Here is a 21,132-nt window from a genome sequence, read left to right as displayed (position 1 = left end):
TCTGATGCTATCTCCATGTAGACAGTGTCAAATTGAGTCAGGTTGTAGCACATTCAGCTGGTGTCAAATAATTGCTTGAATACATGGGGAGAAAATCCCACACATGCTGGAATTGTGTTTGGAATGGTGAGAAGTAGAACAGCATGAATTTAAAGGAGAGCCTAAGGGAGGTTTTCAGGGAGATGGATCAGTCTGTATTCTGATGATGGTGGTGGACACAAATCTATACATATGTTCAATTTTATAAAGCTGTAGCCAAAAAAATACATGGAAAGTAAAAAGATATCATTCAATTCATCCTAGATTCAAATGGAAGGTGAGCTTGCAGTCCTCTTTAATCCATCAGAGTCATTTAGATTTCTATGCACATTTGTAACATGTACATTTATTTTTTTTCTACTATATATATATATATATATATATATATATTTATACACATATAGAGTTTATACACACACACACATACACACATATACATGGGCTTCCCCGGTAGCTCAGCTGGTAAAGAATCCACCTGCAATGCAGGAGTTCAATCCCTGAGTTGGGAAGACCCCTGGAGGAGGGCATGGCAACCCACTCCAGTATTATTGCTTAGAGAATCCCCACGGACAGAGAAGCCTGGAAGGTTACAGTTCATGTAACTGTAACAAATAGTTGGACATGACTGAGCAACTATGCATAGCACAGCACATATATATATATATATATATGTATATACACATACGTATATATAACTGCAGGGCTTCTGCGATGGCTCAGTGGTAAGGAATCTGCCCGCCAATGCAGAAAACATGGATTCAATCCCTAGGTCAGGAAGATCCCTTGGAGAAGGAAATGGCAACACACTCCAGTATTCTTGCCTGGGATATCTCATGAACAAACCTGGCAAGCTACAGTCCATGGGGCCATAAACAGCTGTACATGACCTAGTGGCTAAACAACAGCATACATATATAACTGTCAATGGAAAGTAACCTTTAAAAATTTAATAAAAACTTAAAATTTAATGGGGTTTATTTAAGAATAGTCTATAAGAATTAGACAATAACATTTTAGCTCTCTTCTTTTTCTTACTGTTACAAATGCATCTGGCCTTGACATAGCTGGTACAGAATTCGGTGGTAGTTCTAACCCATTTGTTCCATTCTAGGCTGTAATGGAGCTTTCTTCCTGGAAACCCTGGACAGGACAGCTGCCTCATCGTAATTTATTCTGGTATAATAAGATGTATTAGACACACTGGACATGTTCTTTGTAGAGAAAGAAGCCCTGGGAGTGGTAAAAACAATAGTCCTTGCTTTTTCCACTGCAAAAAGAGTTAATTTTTTGTCGCGATTTTTTACTTACTTATTTTGCCATATAGTAGTGAAGGCTTTGCTTGCTAGCAGTGATCTGCTGATTTTTATGTGCTGGTGGTCAGTTCCCATGGAGGTGCTAGCATTTCTTGCTTGGATAATTACTTAAAATACATTTATGGGAATTAACCAAACTGAGTACACTCGGCAGCCCATGGACTCACCTCAGCACCCCTGGCTGTGCACAGTCAGAGCAGAGCCCATTAGGAGCTGACAAAGGAACGGAGGTAAGATGGGAACAAGGAAAATGTTCTTTAGGCATGAAAATCAGCAAGAACCAAGTGCTCAAGTCCAGGGCCCCAAATAAATTAGAGTGGGCCTAATGAAAAGCAGGCAGCAGAGCTGAGGGAAATTGAATTTTCAGCTCCCTGCCTGCCTCTGTTTATGTGCCCCTCCGGTAATTGACCATTTAGGAGCTGATTTGAGTTTTACAGCTGTCATCACAGTCAAGTGCAGGGCAATCCATCATCCCATTGCAGTCCAAGTCAGTCAGATTCACTCTGGATGCTCTTGATTTGATGCTGCACAGACAAGTTCTCCAGGGCCTTCTCTGGCCCTTCTCTGCTCAGCCTCCTCACATCCTGCAGCCCTATTAGCCTAACCAGGGCACAGCCCATTGTTGGAAAGGAAAGGAACAAGAACGCACAACTAGCATTTCAGATTGGGTGAATATTCAGATAAAAATGAAGAAGCCTAGAGAGATAAAAGGATAGAATTTTACTTGAGATTCTGTGCCTATTCTGTATTTCCTATTTAGAGAAATCACTTCAACTTGTCTTTTTTCACATTTCTGATACTTAGGAATCTCATATGAGGAGAGTTTTTACATTGTTCAGTGTTTCTCAAAGACTCTCAAGGCTGCAAACTATGTAAAAGACATCAAACTTCCTTAATTATCTATAGGTATATTCACATGTGGTACTTCCACACTGAAATGCCACTGTCATCTTTTCTCTGCCATGAGCTGCCCCAAAGCCATCCACAGGTCACCCCTTCCGGTACACAGTTATCTGGTACATCCCTTCCCCTGTCCTTTTCTTCACGTACATGCTAAACAGTGTAATCCACAGCCTTTCTAGCAAAACATGATAATAATATTTTTATAGACTCTCTGATCATGTCCAGCTACTTTAAACAAAATCTCCATCCAAACATTTCCCATTACCTTCCTTCACACACACACACACACACACACACACACACACACACACACACACACACACACACATACCCGTCCAATCTGTGTGTTCTTTGTCTCCTATGTGAGAGTTTGTTGCCAACATTCATCCAAGAGAGAAACTTGACCTTGTCTTACCTTATCCTTGGTTCCTCATATCCTTCAAGTCCTGTTCATTCTCCTTGACATCAATAGAATTATTTCACTTTTTCAGGAACCAGTCACCAGTTCCCACCTTCAGGCATTGTGTCTCCAGGGTACATTCTGCCATGACCTTCCTGCTGCAGGCTTGCCCCTCCATCCATAGGTACATCCAGGGATCTCTCTATGGCATAGATCTGGTAGTATCACCCTGTGAGGCTTCGCCATGTTTGTCCTTTCCATGGTTCTGAGGATAAACATGAAGCATAGCTTATCTGATTTGTTGTAATCTTGATCCTCTTTGATGTCTTCTTAACTTCATGGTACATCATGGAGAAATTACAATTTTACATTCTCAAGTTTTGTTTTCCCTTTTTAAAAAGAAATGTGTCGACCCAGAGGGATGGTATGGGGAGGGAGGAGGGAGGAGGGTTCAGGATGGGGAACACATGTATACCTGTGACAGATTCATTTCGATATTTGGCAAAACTAATACAATTTTGTAAAGTTTAAAAATAAAATAAAATTTAAAAAAAAAAAGAAGAAATGTGTCCTGAACCTTTCTGCCTAGAAGGCACTTACTCTCTCTTTTTCTGACTTCTTAACTCTTTCTCATGTTCCAGGTCTCAGAGTTTGGAGGTAACCCCTCTTAGAAGCCACCTTCCAAGTTCTCTAAGGCTATTTCTTGGATGCTATACTATCTACCCTAATATGACTGTATCTGTCCCCAGTCCTCATCCTCTTCACTCGTCAGTGCTTTGATTTCTTTCAGTGTCTGCCTCCCTCCTTGGCCATGCTTACCTTAAAGATGATGTCAGGTCTATATTACTTACTACTGCAACTCTAGAGGCCAGTAGAGTGGCATATCAGGCCCTTAATTAATAGAGACTGCTATGTTTTCCTGTATTCTACAACCTTGCCAGGCATTATCTCTGTTTTACAGAGGGGAAGTCTGAGAATAAAGAAAATCAGAACTGCCCCAAATCAAGTGGCTATTAAATAGTAAGAATTGGAATTATAAATGAATTATTTCTGATTCTAAATTACACACTCCTCTACTATGATACGGAGATGGCAATGGCACCCCACTCCAGTATTCTTGCCTGGAAAATCCCATGGATGGAGGAGTCTGGTAGGCTGCAGTCCATGGGGTCGTTAAGAGTCGGATACGAATGAGAGACTTCACTTCCACTTTTCACTTTCACGCATTGGAGAAGGAAATAGCAACCCACTCCAGTGTTCTTGCCTGGAGAATCCCAGGGACTGGGTAGCCTGGCCGGCTGCCATCTATGGGGTCACACAGAGTTGGACAGGACTGAAGTGACTTGGCAGTAGCAGCAGCTACTATGATAAGCTGCCTTTTCAACCTGTAAAGTGATCTATAGTAAATAGTATGTGTGGTAGATTGAATAATTGTCTTCTAAAGATCCCACAACCTCATCCTAAGAACCCATAAATATTACTCTGTATGGGAAAAGAATTTTAGGATTGTGATCATTTTTAAGGATTAGATGATCAGATCAGATGAGATCAGTCTCTCAGTCGTGTCCAACTCTTTGTGACCCCAGGAATTGCAACACGCCAGGCCTCCCTGTCCATCACCAACTCCCAGAGTTCACTGAGACTCACATCCATAGAGTCAGTGATGCCATCCAACCATCTCATCCTCTGTCATCCCCTTCTCCTCTTGCCCCCAATCCCTCCCAGCATCAGAGTCTTTTCCAATGAGTCAACTCTTGGCATGAGGTGGCCAAAGTACTGGAGTTTCAGCTTTAGCATCATTCCTTCCAAAGAAATCCCAGGGCTGATCTCCTTCAGAATGGACTGGGTGGATCTCCTTGCAGTCCAAGGGATTCTCAAGAGTCTTCTCCAACACCACAGTTCAAAAGCATCAATTCTTTGGCACTCAGCCTTCTTCACAGTCCAACTCTCACATCCATACATGACCCAGGAAAAACCTTAGCCTTGACTAGACGGACCTTTGTTGGCAATGTAATGTCTCTGCTTTTGAATATGCTGTCTAGGTTGGTCATAACTTTCCTTCCAAGGAGTAAGCGTCTTTTAATTTCATGGCTGCAGTCACCATCTATAGTGATTTTGGAGCCCAAAAAAATACAGTCTGACACTGTTTCCACTGTTTTCCCATCTATTTCTCATGAAGTGATGGGACCGGATGCCATGATCTTCGTTTTCTGAATGTTGAGCTTTAAGCCAACTTTTTGACTCTACACTTTCACTTTCATCAAGAGGCTTTTGAGTTCCTCTTCACTTTCTGCCATAAGGGTGGTATCATCTGCATATCTGAGGTTATTGATATTTCTCCTGGCAATCTTGATTCCAGCTTGTGTTTCTTCCAGTCCACCATTTCTCATGATGTACTCTGCATATAAGTTAAATAAACAGGGTGACAATAGACAGCCTTGACTCACTCCTTTTCCTATTTGGAACCAGTCTGTTGTTCCATGTCCAGTTCTAACTGTTGCTTCCTGACCTGCATACAAATTTCTCAAGAGGCAGGTCAGGTGTTCTGGTATTGCCATCTCTTTCAGAATTTTCCACAGTTTATTGTGATCCACACAGTCAAAGGCTTTGGCATAGTCAATAAATCAGAAATAGATGTTTTTCTGGAACTCTCTTGCTTTTTCCATGATCCAGTGGATGTTGGCAATTTGATCTCTGGTTCCTCTGCCTTTTCTAAAACCAGCTTGAACATCAGGAAGTTCACGGTTCACAAATTGCTGGAGCCTGGCTTGGAGAAATTTGAGCATTACTCTGCTAGTGTGTGAGATGAGTGCAATTGTGTGGTAGTTTGAGCATTCTTGGCATTGCCTTTCTTTGGGATTGGAATGAAAACTGACCTTTTCCGGTCCTGTGGCCACTGCTGAGTTTTCCAAATTTGCTGGCATATTGACTGCAGCGCTTTCACAGCATCATCTTTCAGGATTTGAAATAGCCCCACTGGAATTCCATCACCTCCACTAGCTTTGTTTGTAGTGATGCTTTCTAAGGCCCACTTGACTTCACATTCCAGGATGTCTGGCTCTAGGTCAGTGATCACACCATCGTGATTATCTGGGTCATGATGATCTTTTTTGTATAGTTCTTCTGTGTATTCTTGCCATCTCTTCTTAATATCTTCTGCTTCTGTTAGCTCCATACCATTTCTGTCCTTTATCGAGCCCATCTTTGCATGAAATATTCCTTTGGTATCTCTGATTTTCTTGAAGATATCCCTAGTCTTTCCCATTCTGTTGTTTTCCTCTATTTCTTTGCATTGATCGCTGAAGAAGGCTTTATTATCTCTTCTTGCTATTCTTGGAAGTCTGCATTCAGATGTTTATATCTTTCCTTTTCTCCTTTGCTTTTCACTTCTCTTCTTTTCACAGCTATTTGTAAGGCCTCCCCAGACCGCTGTTTTGCTTTTTTGCATTTCTTTTCCATGGGAATGATCTTGATCCCTGTCTCCTGTACAATGTCACGAACCTCATTCCACAGTTCATCAGGCACTCTCTCTATCTAGTCAATCTGGATGGGGCCAAAGGATAATCATCAGTGTTCTTATCAGAATGAAGCAAAGAGAGGTTATATTATAGAAGAGGAAGCAGGATACATATGAAGTTGGTGTAATGTGAAGAAGGAGTCACAAGCCAAGGGATACAGGCAGACTACAGAAACTAAGAAAGGCAAGGAGACAGAACTAGAGTCTCAAGAACTGAATAGGCTTTCTGATGCTTAGCCTTTAGCCCAGTAAAACTGATTTTGGACTTCCGACCTCAGAGCTATAAACGAATAAATTATTTTAAGCCCCAATATTTGTTGTGACTTGATATAGCAGCACTATGACAAACCTAGACAGTGTATTAAAATGCAGAGACAGCAGTTTGCCAACAAAGGTCCATATAATCAAAGATATGGTTTTTCCAGTAGTCATGTATGGATGCAAGAATTGGACCAAAAAGAAGGTTGAGTGCCAAAGAATTGATGCTTTTGAATTCTGGTGTTAGAGAAGACTCTTGAGAGTCACTTGGACTGCAAGGAGATCTAATGAGTCAATCCTAAAGGAAATCAATACTGTATATTATTGGAAGGACTAATCTAGACAGTATATTAAGAGGCAGAGATGTGACTTTGCCAACAAAGGTCTGTCTAGTAAAGGCTATGGTTTTTCCAGTGGTCAGGTATGGATGTGAGAGTTGGACTATAAAGAAAGCTGAGCCCTGGAGAATTGATGCTTTTGAACTGTGGTGTTGGAGAAGACTCTTGAGAATCCCTTGGACTGCAAGGAGATCCAAATGGTCCATCCTAAAGGAGACCAGTCCTAGGTGTTAATTGGAAGGACTGATGTTGAAGCTGAAACTCCAATACTTTGGCCACCTGATGCAAAGAGCTGACTCATTGGAAAAGACCCTGATGCTGGGAAAGATTGAGGGCAGAAAGAGAAGGGGACGACAGAGGATGAGATGGTTGGATTGCATCACTGACTCAATGGACATGAGTTTGGGTGAACTCCAGGAGTTGGTGATGGACAGGGAGGCCTGGCATGCTGTGGTTCATGTGGTCACAAAGAGTTGGACATGACTGAGTGACTGAACTGAACTGAACTGAACTGAATGGTGAAGCTGAAGCTCCAATACTTTGGCTACCTGACACAAAGAGTTGACTCTTTGGAAAAGACCCCAGTGCTGGGAAAGATTGAGGACAGAAGGAGAAAAGGGCAACAGAGAGTGAGAAGTTTGGATGGCATCACCAACTCAATAGCCATGAGTTGGAGCAAACTCTAGGAGACATAGGAGAACAGAGAAAGGAGCCTGGCATGAAGCAGCCCATGAGGTTGCAAAGAGTAAGATAGGACTTAGCAACTGAACAATAACAAGGAAACCGACACAGGGTGTAACAAAGAGAAATGCAGCATATACAGTATATACTTAATACATATGTGAACAGTAAATTTTTTCATTTAATCCCAATTCTTAAATGGCCATCTGCTCACCTGTGTAAGACAGATTCAGCTATAACTATTACCTGGTTGAAAGGCTATGGAATGCACTGAAAAACTTGAGTAGAGAACTGTCTTAGGACCCAGCAATCCAATTGCTGGGCATACACACCAAGGAAACCAGAATTGAAAGAGACACGTGTACCACAATGTTCATTCCAGCACTGTTTATAATAGCCAGGACATGGAAGCAACCTAGATGCCCATCAGCAGATGAATGGGTAAGAAAGCTGTGGTACATATACACAATGGAGTATTACTAAGTCATTAAAAAAAATACATTTGAATCAGTTCTAATGAGGTGGATGAAACCGGAGCCTATTATACAGAGTGAAGTAAGCCAGAAAGAAAAACACCAATACAGTATACTAACGCATATATATGGAATTTAGAAAGATGATAATGATAACCCTGTATGCGAGACAGCAAAAGAGACACAGATGTATAGAACAGAATTTTGACTCTGTGGGAGAGGGAGGAGGGGGATGATTTGGGAGAATGACATTGAAACATGTATAATATCATATGAGAAACGAATTGCCAGTCCATGTTCGATGCAGGATACAGGATGCTTGAGGCTGGTGCACTGGGATGACCCAGAGGGATGGTATGGGGAGGGAGGTGGGAGAGGGGTTCAGGATGGGGAGCATGTGTACACCCGTGGCAGATTCGTGTTGATGTATGGCAAAACCAATACAATATTGTAAAGTTAAAAAAAATTCATAAATTAAAAAAAAAGAAAAATAATTACAAGGTTTTTTTAGAGTTATTTTATTATTTCATTCCTATTGTTCTCTAGTAATCAAATCCAAAAGTAAACAGTCGTAGAGTTGGATCATGGCTTTCAAAGAGCTATGTAAATTCTGTAATAAGATAACAGAACTCATTTTGGCTGTCTCAAAAATTGCTTAAATACAATGTGTTGCTTTAAGATTGCTGTTGGTGTAAGACCTACTGTGTAGCACACGGAATTATATTCAATATTTTGTAATAAATTATAAGGGAAAAGACTCTGAAAAAGAATATATATTCTTATATATAATGTATAATATAATGCATATATTATATGCATATATAATGATATTAACATATATATTATACATTATGTGCATATGTGCACATGAAGTCCCAAAAAAGTCAGACATGACTTGCTGCTGCTGCTGCTAAGTCACTTCAGTCGTGCCCGACTCTGTGCAACCCCATAGATAGCAGCCTACCGGGCTCCTCTGTCTCTGGGACATGACTTAGTGACTAGTCAACAACAACAACATATATTCTCTCTGTGTGTTTAGTCATTCAGTCATGTCCGACTCTTTGCAACTCTGTCCATGGGATTTCCCAGGGAAGAATATTGGAATGGGTTGCCATTTCTTTCTAAAATCTTCCCTACCCAGAGAGATCAAACCCACATCTCCTGTGTCTCCCGTATTGCAGGTGGATTCTTTACCAGCTGAGCCATCGAGGAAGCTATATGTATTTATAGATAGATAAATATATATATATATATGTGTGTATATATATATATATATATATATATATATATATACTCACACACACACAAAAGGCACTTAGTAAACTTCAGTTAGTTTGATCCTACATGAAGGATGCAGGCCTTAATATGAGGCCTTAAGTGAGGGTTGTATTCTCACTTAAGGCCTCACTGAAAGCTTCTGACTGGCCTCATGACCTACAGGGATAGGGACATTTCACATAGTTACAGCCTATAGCAAGTACCAGCTGTTTTCTGTCATTTCCTCACAGAACTGGGCACTCAGCTTCAGTCAGACTCCTGAATTTCTTACATTTTTTTTTCTCTGTGTCTGGCATGCTCAGTCATTCTCCAGAAATTCCTTACAGGTCTCCTCCTTTCCCATTGCCCTCTTCCCAAGGTCTTAGTTCATACTCTCTTCTTCTCATGTGGATTTTTCTTTAAAATGTACCTTCTTCCTACACTGTTGGTGCGAATGTAAATTGGTGCAAGACAGTATGGAGAACAGTATGGAGGTTTCTAAAAAAACAGAGTTACCGTATGATCCAACAATCCCACTGTTGGGCATGTATCCAGACAAAACTATAATTCAAAAAGATACATGAACCTTATGTTCACAGCAACACTGTTTAAAATAGCCAAGACATAGAAACAACCTAAGTGTCCACTGGCAGATGAATGGAGTGGTATATATATACAATGGAATACTACTCAGCCATAAAAAATGAAATAATGCCATTTGCAGCAACACAGATGGGCTTGGAGATTATCATACTAAGTAAAGTAAATCAGATAGGGCAAGACAAATATCATATATATCACTTATATATAAAATCTAAAACATGACACAAAAGAACTTATATATGAAGCTGAAAGAGGCTCAGAGACATAGAGAACAAACTTGTGGGGGAAAAGGAGGCTGGGGGATGCATGGGCTAGAAGTTTGAGATCAGCAGGTGCAAACTATTGTATAGAGAATGGATAAACAAGGTCCTATTGCATAACACAGAAAACTATGCTCAAAATTATATAATAAACCATAATGGAAAAGAATATTGAAAAGAATGTAAATAAATATGTATATATACATGTCTATGTATATGTACATATATATACATGTGTGTATGTATATAACAGAATCACTTTTCTATACACCACAAATTAATATAACATTATAAATCAACTATAATACAATTAAGAAAAGAATGTTACACCTATTGCCCCAGCAGCTTCATATGCCCTAGAGTAACTGTCAAAGTACTTTCATTGGCCTAGAAAACCCTATGGCAATAGTTCCTTCTTACACATTCTGAGCCACACACATGATTTTCTGTGGGCCCTGGAGTCTACAGGGCACATTCTTGCCTTAAGATGTGTGCATGTGTTGTTTCTTGTCTGCACGTGCCTCCCACAGATACCCAAGTGACTCCCTGTCTCACTTTCCCCAGGCCTTTCCATAAACTTCACCTTCTCAGGAGGGCCTTACCTGGCAACCAAAGCTAAAATTGCAACCTTCTCATACACCTCCCACCTGTTTCCCTTGCTTTCTTTTCCTCCTGAGCACTTATCACCACACAATATACTACAAAGTACTTACATACTTACCTTGCATATATGTCTGCCTTCTCCCAGAGGCTAAGCTTTGCGAAGGCAGGAATTCTGTCTGCCTTGTTCAATGTTATACTCTTGGTTTCTTGAACTAGTGAATGAAATTTTCTCAGTCATGTCCAACTCTTTGCAACTCCATGTGCTATACAGTCCATGGAATTCTCTAGGCCAGAATACTGGAGTGGGTAGCTTTCCCCTTTTCCAGGGGATCTTTGCAATCCAGGGATCAAACCCAGGTCTCCCACGTTGCAGGTGAATTCTTTACTAGCTGAGCCACCAGGGAAACCCTTCTTGAACTAGGCCTGGCACAAAAGAGGAATGTGAAAATTGTGTTAAATACACAGTTTTGCAAACAAACCAGAATCTCCTTATTCAGTCCAATCATCATATAGCATATTTTGCCTTTCAAAAAAGTTCAAACTATCATCTGTTCCACTTTTGAAATTCATTCAGTTCAATTTAGTTCAGTCATTCAGTGGTGTCTGACTCTTTGTGACCCAATGGACAGCAGCATGCCAAGCCTCCCTGTCCATCATCAACTCCCAGAGTTTACCCAAACCCACGTCCATCGAGTCGGTGATGCCATCCAACCATCTCATCCTCTGTAGTCCCCTTTTCCTCCTGAATTCAATCTCTCCCAACATCAGGGTCTTTTCAAATGAGTCAGCTCTTCGCATCAGGTGGCCAAAGTATTGGAGTTTCAGCTTCATTGTCAGTTCTTCTAATGAACACTCAGGACTGATCTCCTTTAGGATGGACTGGTTGGATCTCCTAGCAGTCCAAAGGACTGACATTCATTAGTGGTCCTCTGCTAAGAACAAGATAAAATTTATATATCTTACTTGGCTTTACAAGTTATTCTGCAGCCAGACCTCAAAGGTCTGACTTATCATCCCTCCCCATCACACAAACACCAGAAACCTCTACCAGAAACATCTGCTTCAGTTTGTCCCATTTCCTCTGCCTCAGATCCTGTGCCTGATACACTCCTGTCCAGAGACCCTGCCTAACACACTCCTCCTGGATCCTACAAATCCACACATCAAAGTTTGAACACCAGCTCTTTTTTTAAATTTTTTTTCCTTTTTTTAAAAAAAATTTTATTTTATTTAACTTTACAATATTGTATTGGTTTTGCCATATACCAAAATGAATCTGCCACAGGTCTACATGTGTTCCCTATCCTGAACCCTCCTCCCTCCTCCCTCCTCATACCATCCCTCTGGGTCATCCCAGTGCACCACCCAAGCATCCAGTATCCTGCATCAAACCTGGACTGGCGACTCGTTTCATATATGATGTTATACATATTTCAATGCCATTCTCCCAAATCATCCCATCCTCTCCCTCTCCCACAGAGTCCAAAAGTCTGTTCTATACATCAGTGTCTCTTTTGCTGTCTCGTATACAGAGTTATTGTTATCATCTTTCTAAATTCCATATATATGCGTTAATATACTGTATTGGTGTTTTTCTTTCTGGCTTACTTCACTCTGTATAATAGGCTCCAGTTTCATCCATCTCATTAGAACTGATTCAAATGTATTCTTTTTAATGGCCGAGTAATACTCCATTGTGTATATGTACCACTGCTTTCTTATCCATTCATCTGCTGATGGACATCTAGGTTGCTTCCATGTCCTGGCTATTATAAACAGTGCTGCGATGCACATTGGGGTACACGTGTCTCTTTCAATTCTGGTTTCCTCAGTGTGAATGCCCAGCAGTGGGATTTCTGGGTCATAAGGCAGTTCTATTTCCAGTTTTTAAAGGAATCTCCACAATGTTCTCCATAGTGGCTGTACTAGTTTGCATTCCCACCAACAGTGTAAGAGGGTTCCCTTTTCTCCACACCCTCTCCAGCATTTATTGCTTGTAGACTTTTGGATCGCAGTCATTCTGACTGGTGTGAAATGGTACCTCACAGTGGTTTTGATTTGCATTTCTCTGATAATGAGTGATGTTGAGCATCTTTTCGTGTGTTTGTTAGCCATCTGTATGTCTTCTTTGGAGAAATGTCTATTTAGTTCTTTGGCCCATTTTTTGATTGGGTCATTTATTTTTCTGGAGTTGAGCTGGAGGAGTTGCTTGTATATTTTTGAGATTAGTTGTTTGTCAGTTGCTTCATTTGCTATTATTTTCTCCCATTCTGAAGGCTGCCTTTTCACCTTGCTAATAGTTTCCTTTGATGTGCAGAAGCTTTTAAGTTTAATTAGGTCCCATTTGTTTATGTTTGCTTTTATTTCCAATATTCTGGGAGGTGGGTCATAGAAGATCCTGCTGTGATGTATTTCAGAGAGTGTTTTGCCTATGTTCTCCTCTAGGAGTTTTATAGTTTCTGGTCTTACGTTTAGATCTTTAATCCATTTTGAGTTTACTTTTGTGTATGGTGTTAGAAAGTGCTCTAGCTTCATTCTTTTATAAATGGTTGACTAGTTTTCCCAGCACCACTTGTTAAAGAAATTGTCTTTAATCCATTGTATATTCTTGCCTCCTTTGTCAAAGATAAGGTGTCCATATGTGTGTGGATTTATCTCTGGGCTTTCTATTTTGTTCCATTGATCTATATTTCTGTCTTTGTGCCAGTACCATACTGTCTTGATGACTGTGGCTTTGTAGTAGAGCCTGAAGTCAGGCAGGTTGATTCCTCCAGTTTCATTCTTCTTTCTCAGGATAGCTTTGGCTATTCGAGGTTTTTTGTATTTCCATGCAATTGTGAAATTATTTGTTCTAGCTCTGTGAAGAATACCGTTGGTAGCTTGATAGGGATTGCATTGAATCTATAAATTGCTTTGGGTAGTATACTCATTTTCACTATATTGATTCTTCCAATCCATGAACATGGTATATTTCTCCATCTATTAGTGTCCTCTTTGATTTCTTTCACCAGTGTTTTATAGTTTTCTATATATAGGTCTTTAGTTTCTTTAGGTAGATACATTCCTAAGTATTTTATTCTTCCCATTGCAATGGTGAATGGAATTGTTTCCTTAATTTCTATTTTCTCACTGTTAGTGTATAGGAATGCAAGGAAATTCTGTGTGTTGATTTTATATCCTGCAACTTTACTATATTCATTGAATAGTTCTAGTAATTTTCTGGTGGAGTCTTTAGGGTTTTCTATGTAGAGGATCATGTCATCTGCAAACAGTGAGAGTTTTACTTCTTCTTTTCCAATTTGCATTCCTTTTATTTCTTCTTCTGCTCTGATTGCTGTGGCCAAAACTTCCAAAACTCTGTTGAATAGTAATGGTGACAGTTGGCACCCTTATCTTGTTCCTGACTTTAGAGGAAATGCTTTCAGTTTTTCACCATTGAGGATAATGTTTGCTGTGGGTTTGTCATATACAGCTTTTATTATGTTGAAGTATGTTCCTTCTACTCCTGCTTTCTGGAGAGTTTTTATCATAAATGGATGTTGAATTTTGCATAGATGAATGAAAATGAAAACACAGCAACCCAAAACCTGTGGGACACTGTAAAAGCAGTCCTAAGGGGAAAGTTCATAGCAATACAGGCATACCTCAAGAAACAAGAAAAAAGTCAAATAAATAATCTAACTCTACACCTAAAGCAACTAGAAAAGGAAGAAATGAAGAATCCCAGGGTTAGTAGATGGAAAGAAATCTTAAAAATTAGGGCAGAAATAAATGCAAAAGAAACAAAAGAGACCTTAGTAAAAATCAACAAAGCCAAAAGCTGGTTCTTTGAAAGGATAAATAAAATTGACAAACCATTAGCCAGACTCATCAGGAAACAAAGGGAGAAAAATCAAATCAATAAAATTAGAAATGAAAATGGAGAGATCACAACAGACAACACAGAAATACAAAGGATCATAAGAGACTACTATCCACAATTGTATGGCAATAAAATGGACAACGTGGAATAAATGGACAAATTCTTAGAAAAGTACAACTTTCCAAAACTGGACCAGGAAGAAACAGAACATCTTAACATCTTAACAGAAATTGAAACTGTAATCAGAAATCTTCCAGCAAACAAAAGCCCAGGTCCAGACAGCTTCACAGATGAATTCTACCAAAAATTTAGAGAAGAGCTAACACCTATCCTACTCAAACTCTTCCAGAAAATTGCAGAGGAAGATAAACTTCCAAACTCATTCTATGAGGCCACCATCATCCTAATACCAAAACCTGACAAAGATGCCACCAAAAAAAACAAAAACAAACAAACAAAAAAAAACTACAGGCCAATATCACTGATGAACATAGATGCAAAAATACTTAACAAAATTCTAGCAATCAGAATCCAACAACACATTAAAAAGATCATACACCATGACCAAGTGGGCTTTATCCCAGGGATGCAAGGATTCTTCAATATCCACAAATCAATCAATGTAATACACCACATTAACAAATTGAAAAATAAAAACCATATGATTATCTCAATAGATGCAGAGAAAGCCTTTGAAAAAATTCAACATCCATTTATGAACACTAGCTCTTTTGCAAAAATGTTCAAATTCTCCAGAAGATCAACTTCAGTTCTCTTTATAATTATATCTTAAGAACACTCCCAGATTTCAAGGTACGTATCTGTTTGTGTCTGCCTCTGTCAATTGGCAGGCAAAACTCTACAGTAAAATTTGGACTAGGCCTTAGTATATTAGCAAAATGCCAAGCATATGGTTAATAAAGAATATTGATTGAATTGAATGAAAGAAGAGAAGCAGGAATTGCCTTAGTCTGGGGATTTAGAGCAATTTCCAAGACCCCCAACTTCAAGCATTTTCATGTTTTGACATATATATAAACTTTATATGTACTGTCCCAAGAATCAATTCAGTTCAATCGCTCAGTCGTATTGGATTCTCTGCAACCCCACGAACCTCAGCACTCCAGGCCTCCCTGTCCATCACCAACCCCTGGAGTCCACCCAAACCCATGTCCAGTGAGTCAGTGATGCCATCCAACCATCTCATCCTCTGTCGTCCCCTTCTCCTCCTGCCCTCAATCTTTCCCAGCATCATGGTCTTTATAAATGAGTCAGCTGTTCGCATCAGGTGGCCAAAGTATTGGAGTTTCAGCTTCATTAGTCCTTCCAATGAATATTCACGACTGATTTCCTTTAGGAGGGACTGGTTGAATCTCCTTGCAGTCCAAGGGACTTTCAGGAGTCTTCTCCCACATCACAGTTCAAAAGCATCGACTTTTCAGCACTCAGCCTTCTTTATAGTCCACCTCTCACATCCATACATGACCACTGGAAAAACCATAGCCCTGACTAGATGGACCTTTGGTGACAAAGTATTGTCTCTGCTTTTTAATATGCTGTCTAAGTTGGTCATAACTGTCCTTCCAAGGAGTAAGCGTCTTTTAATTTCATGGCTGCAATCACAGTCTGCAATGATTTTGGAGCCCATAAAAATAAAGTCAGCCACTGTTTCCACTGTTTCCCCAACTATTTCCCATGAAGTGATGGGACCAGATGCCATGATCTTAGTTTTCTGAATGTTGAGCTTTAAGCCAACTCTTTCACTCTCTACTTTCACTTTCATCAAGAGGCTCTTTAGTTCTTCACTTTCTGTCATAAGGGTGGTGTCATCTGCATATCTGAGGTTATAGATATTTCTCCTGGCAATCTTGATTCCAGCTTTTGCTTCATCCAGACCAGCGTTTCTCATGATGTACTCTGCATATAAGTTAAATAAGCAGGGTGACAGTATACCACCTTGACGTACTCCTTTTCCTATTTGGAACCAGTCTGTTGTTCCATATCCAGTTCTAACTGTTGCTTCCTGACCTGCATATAGGTTTCTCAAGAGCCGGTCAGGTGGTCTGGTATTGCCATCTCTTTCAGAATTTTCCACAGGTTATTGTGATTCACACAATCAAAGCCTTTGGCATAGTGAATAAAGCAGAAATAGATGTTTTTCTGGAACTCTCTTGCTTTTTTGATGGTCCAGCGGATGTTGGCTATTTGATCTCTGGTTCCTTTTTTAAAGCCAACTTGAACATCTGGAAGTTCACGGTTCACATATTGCTGAAGCCTGGCTTGGAAAATTTTGAGCATTTCTTTACTAGCATGTGATATGAGTCCCAAGCATAAGTAGAGACTACACTTGGAAGAGAATACTGTTCTTGCCAGGGGATTTTAGTCACCCCAACATCCAGAATCAGTTCAGTTCAGTCGCTCAGTCATGTCCGACTCTTTTCGACCCCATGAACCACAGTATACCAGGCCTCCCTGTCCATTACCAACTCCCAGAGTTTACCCAAATCCATGTCCATTGAGTCGGTGATGCTATCCAACCATCTCATCCTCTGTCGTCCCCTTCTCCTCCTGCCCTCAATCTTTCCCAGCATCAGAGTCTTTTCCAATGAGTCAGCTCTTTGCATCAGGTGGCCAAATTATTGGCGTTTCAGCTTCAACATCAGTCCTTCCAATGAACATCCCAGGACTGAACTACTTTACGATGGACTGGTTGAATCTCCTCACAGTCCAAGTGACTCTCAAGAGTCTTCACCAACACCACAGTTCAAAAGCATCAATTCTTTGGTACTCAGCTTTCTTTATAGTCCAACTCTCACATCCATACATGACCACTGGAAAAACCAAAGCCTTGATGAGATAGACCTTGTTGGCAAAGTAATGTCTCTACATTCAGAATACTAACAAAATTAACATCTCTGCCCTTCTGAAACTGGAGGCACAGAGATGAAGCACTCTGGATTGAAAGCTTATTTTTGTGCTCTCTGGGCCTCTGCCCAAAATGTTGAATTACTTAAACTGAAGTATTATGTACTTCACTACTACATTTATAAAAAAACATTGATCTATAAAAACGTAAAGATATAGCTCACTTTTCCTAATTTCCATCTTCACTATTAGTCTGAGTTAATGAAAAGGAAACTGATTCCTTATTAGTTTAGCTATGTTAATGAAAAGGAAGCCCTCTAATTATGCATATATGTGGTACTGTATTCTGTAACAACTAACAAGGTCACATAGTTTTCTCTAACATCCTGATCTTAATATCAAAAAGGGCCAACCTTTACTCCTAGAACAAGGATTTTATTTTTAGGTGATATTATCTAAATTTCAATAAAAATATTACTGACATATTTATTTTTAAAAAGTAGAATTTATTTAAAAATTTAAAAAAGATGTAGTGGGCCTGAAAAGTAGATGTCAGGACTGCATGCCAGAGATTTTGGTAGCCTGAAACCTACGATTTGCAAAGGGAGTGGGGACCTATACATCTTTTAAAAATTGACAGGTCTATTACACTGTTGGTTAGAAAATCCACTTAATCTTTCTCAGGACTGTATACTGTATTTATGTTTTTCCCAGGATTTGAAACTCTGTGGGAGAAAGGGTGAAGATTTGGGAGAATGGCAATGAAACTAACAATAGGAAAAGTTGCCAGTCCCGATGCATGATGCTGGATGCTTGGGGCTGGTGCACTGGGACGGCCCAGAGGGATGGTATGGGGGGAGGAGGAGGAGGAGGGTTCGGGATGGGGAACACATCTTTTAAAATTTTGATACAAAAGGTCTTTAAAAATAAAATGTTGAAGAATAAAAGAAAAAGAAAAGAACCATGCAATAAAAAAGGACAAAATTTTTAAAGAAAATTATTGTAAAAATGGGAGTTTTTAGAAGTAAAAACAAATAAGCAAATAAAAATATAGTTCTCTGATTAAAAATCATTTTAAAATAAAAGACAGCAAAAAAAAAAAGTTAGAAAATGGGAAAGACTAAATAGGAGCCATCATCCTTGGGCAAAGAAAGAGCCAAAAGAGACTGAGGCACTTCCAGGAGCATATGAAAATGGTATGAAGATGACCAAGCAGGGTAAAACAGAAAAAAATACAAAAAGTCACTGTGAAGGAACCACTGGTGAGAACAGAACTGCAATTGAACAGACAAGAGCATCACTGCATGAGCAGGAAGGCTACCTGAGCTGCTGGATGAGTGGGGCAGTGTGATAGAAGATAGGACATGATTGACAGGTACATGATGCTTTCATTTTTTCTTGGAGCTTCTACAGCTCAGTCATTGCTTTGCTCCCGTGGGCTGTTCCATTGACATGGGAAGCTGTAATCCTATAGAAGCACATCTTGAATCTGCTTAAAGTCTTTTTTTTTTTTTTAATTTATTTTTAATTGGAAGAAAACTGCTTTACAATGGTGTGTTTTCTTGAAGTTTTAAAGTAAAATATCACTCAGTAGTCAAAGTTAAAATGAAAAATCTTAAAGGATTACCACATTTGATGCTGACATACTTTATCTTAGTAAGGCCAGTCAGACTGATTTATTTCTAGTGCTGGGCAGATTTCTGTTTTCTTCAGCCACATTTCAGACCAGGAGTTGGCTCATTCCGGGGCACTAATTTACCCTTTCTGTACCATCTAAATTGTTGTTTTATTTCTAGCTCTTTTATTTGAGGTAAAAATATTGAGTTGAATTCTCATACATTGCATACTAAAATATGTAAACTTGTACTCTAAAACTATCAATGAACTGGCTTCTCAAAATTGAAAAATATCCAAGCTAAGGATGACCCATCACTGGGGTCTCCCATCTCTCTACCTCTGGGTAGCTTTGATGATAGAGTCATTTAACTGAAATCACCTGTTTAAGGTTAGGGCATCATTAAGATTCCAAAGTGGAATAATAGTCCCCGAAGTGAACAGATGGTAAAAAGTGTTTAAAAGCTTAGAGAAGTTGTCTCCTTCAAGAGTAGCTTCTAAAGGCAAAGAAATTCAATAACCAAGGGTAAGACCCAGGCCAGAAGGGAGCAATGTGGGGCCAAGAGAGCCTAGAGGCATGTACTTAGTCATGAGGAGTGAGTGAGGTGAGTATGCTAAGTCACTTCAGTCGTGTCCGACTCTGTGCGACCCCATAGATGGCAGCCCACCAGGCTCCCCCGTCCCTGGGATTCTCTAGGCAAGAACACTGGAGTGGGTTGCCATTTCCTTCTCCAATGCATGAAAGTGAAAAGTGAAAGTGAAGTCGCTCAGTCGTGTCCGACTCTTAGCAACCCCATGGACTGAGGTGAGTATGAAGGGGTCTAATTCAGGCCATGAAATGACAGGGGATTGAGTTACACCAAAGATGGACACAAAACAAGTTAAGTTCAAGAGGTTGAGGCTATTCCAGTGCCAGAGGTTGCTACTGATGGTCTAACACATATGATTGACTTGATGTACAGGACACACAGCAGACCACAGCTCAAGTAAGTCAGGCCTAGTGGTCATGGGCTGAGTGTCCTGGTAAGAATGTCATACTGACCCAGAGGATGACTTGGGCACAAAGCAAGCCTGCAAGTATCTCCAGGCAGCACTGATGGGTTAAGGCAGAGTGTTGAAATTTATTTCTTGTCTGATACAAGGACTGAGTGTCAATCTTAGGTTCACAGCACTGCTACAGATTGGAGTCCACTGAATGAGGATTTAAGCCAACCAGTAGACAATTTATCTTGAGGAGAGCTTGACTACTGACACCTTGACATTCTCAGGAGAAAGTAGTTTTGGAAGACAATGTAAGTCTCCAGAAGGGTGTGTATGTGTGCGTGTGCATGTGTGTGTGTGTGTGTGTTACAAAGTAAGCAGAAACATTGAAGTCTCACATACCTCATGTCCTTTGGACTGATTTTGTGACTTGGAAAATGTGACGTGGAGGAAGTAACACTAGTTTCGAAGAAGGTATGTTCGTAGATTCCTAGAATTCAAGTTTTCTCTCATTATTACATTTAAAAGAAACAATGTGGAACCAAATGAAATTTACAAATATTTATTTTCAGTTAAAAATATTAAAAAGAAAAAATGTATTTTAAACCAGACAAATAGAAACAACATAGTGTCAGGAAAAAGGACAGAACATGTAGACATTTAGATTACCTATATTTAACTTCAAAGGCTTAAAATACTTCACCGATGTATAGTTATCATGGCTGAGTGATTAAGCACAGCAGCAATGTGATATATAAAGGTAAATTTATATTGGCTCAACAATAAATAATCTGTCTGCCAATGCAGGAGATGGAGGTCTCATCCCTGGGTCAGGAAGATCCCCTGGAGAAGGAAATGGCAACCCATTCCAGTATTCTTGCCTGGAGAATCCCATAGACAGAGGAAAGTGGCAGGCTACAGTCCATGGGGTCACAAAGAGTCAGACACAACTTAATGAATAAACAACAACAAATTAAACATTAAACACATGAGTTTAACTTTGTGGGACCTTTTCAAGTCCTGTTTTTTCTGAATTGGAATGATTTGGTGTAGCTTAAAGACACTCAAAGATGGAAATTGTCCTCTAAACTGTGCGTGTCTCCCAGAATCCAAGTGCTAGAGTGCCCTCAGATTTCTAAAACAAGCACTAGAGCTCACAAGGGTT

Source organism: Bos mutus, chromosome 2 (assembly GCF_027580195.1).
Source record: "Bos mutus isolate GX-2022 chromosome 2, NWIPB_WYAK_1.1, whole genome shotgun sequence".
NCBI classification, from domain to species: domain Eukaryota; kingdom Metazoa; phylum Chordata; class Mammalia; order Artiodactyla; family Bovidae; genus Bos; species Bos mutus.
The sequence above is the reverse complement of the archived record's forward strand: the minus strand, read 5'-3'. Positions refer to the sequence as shown.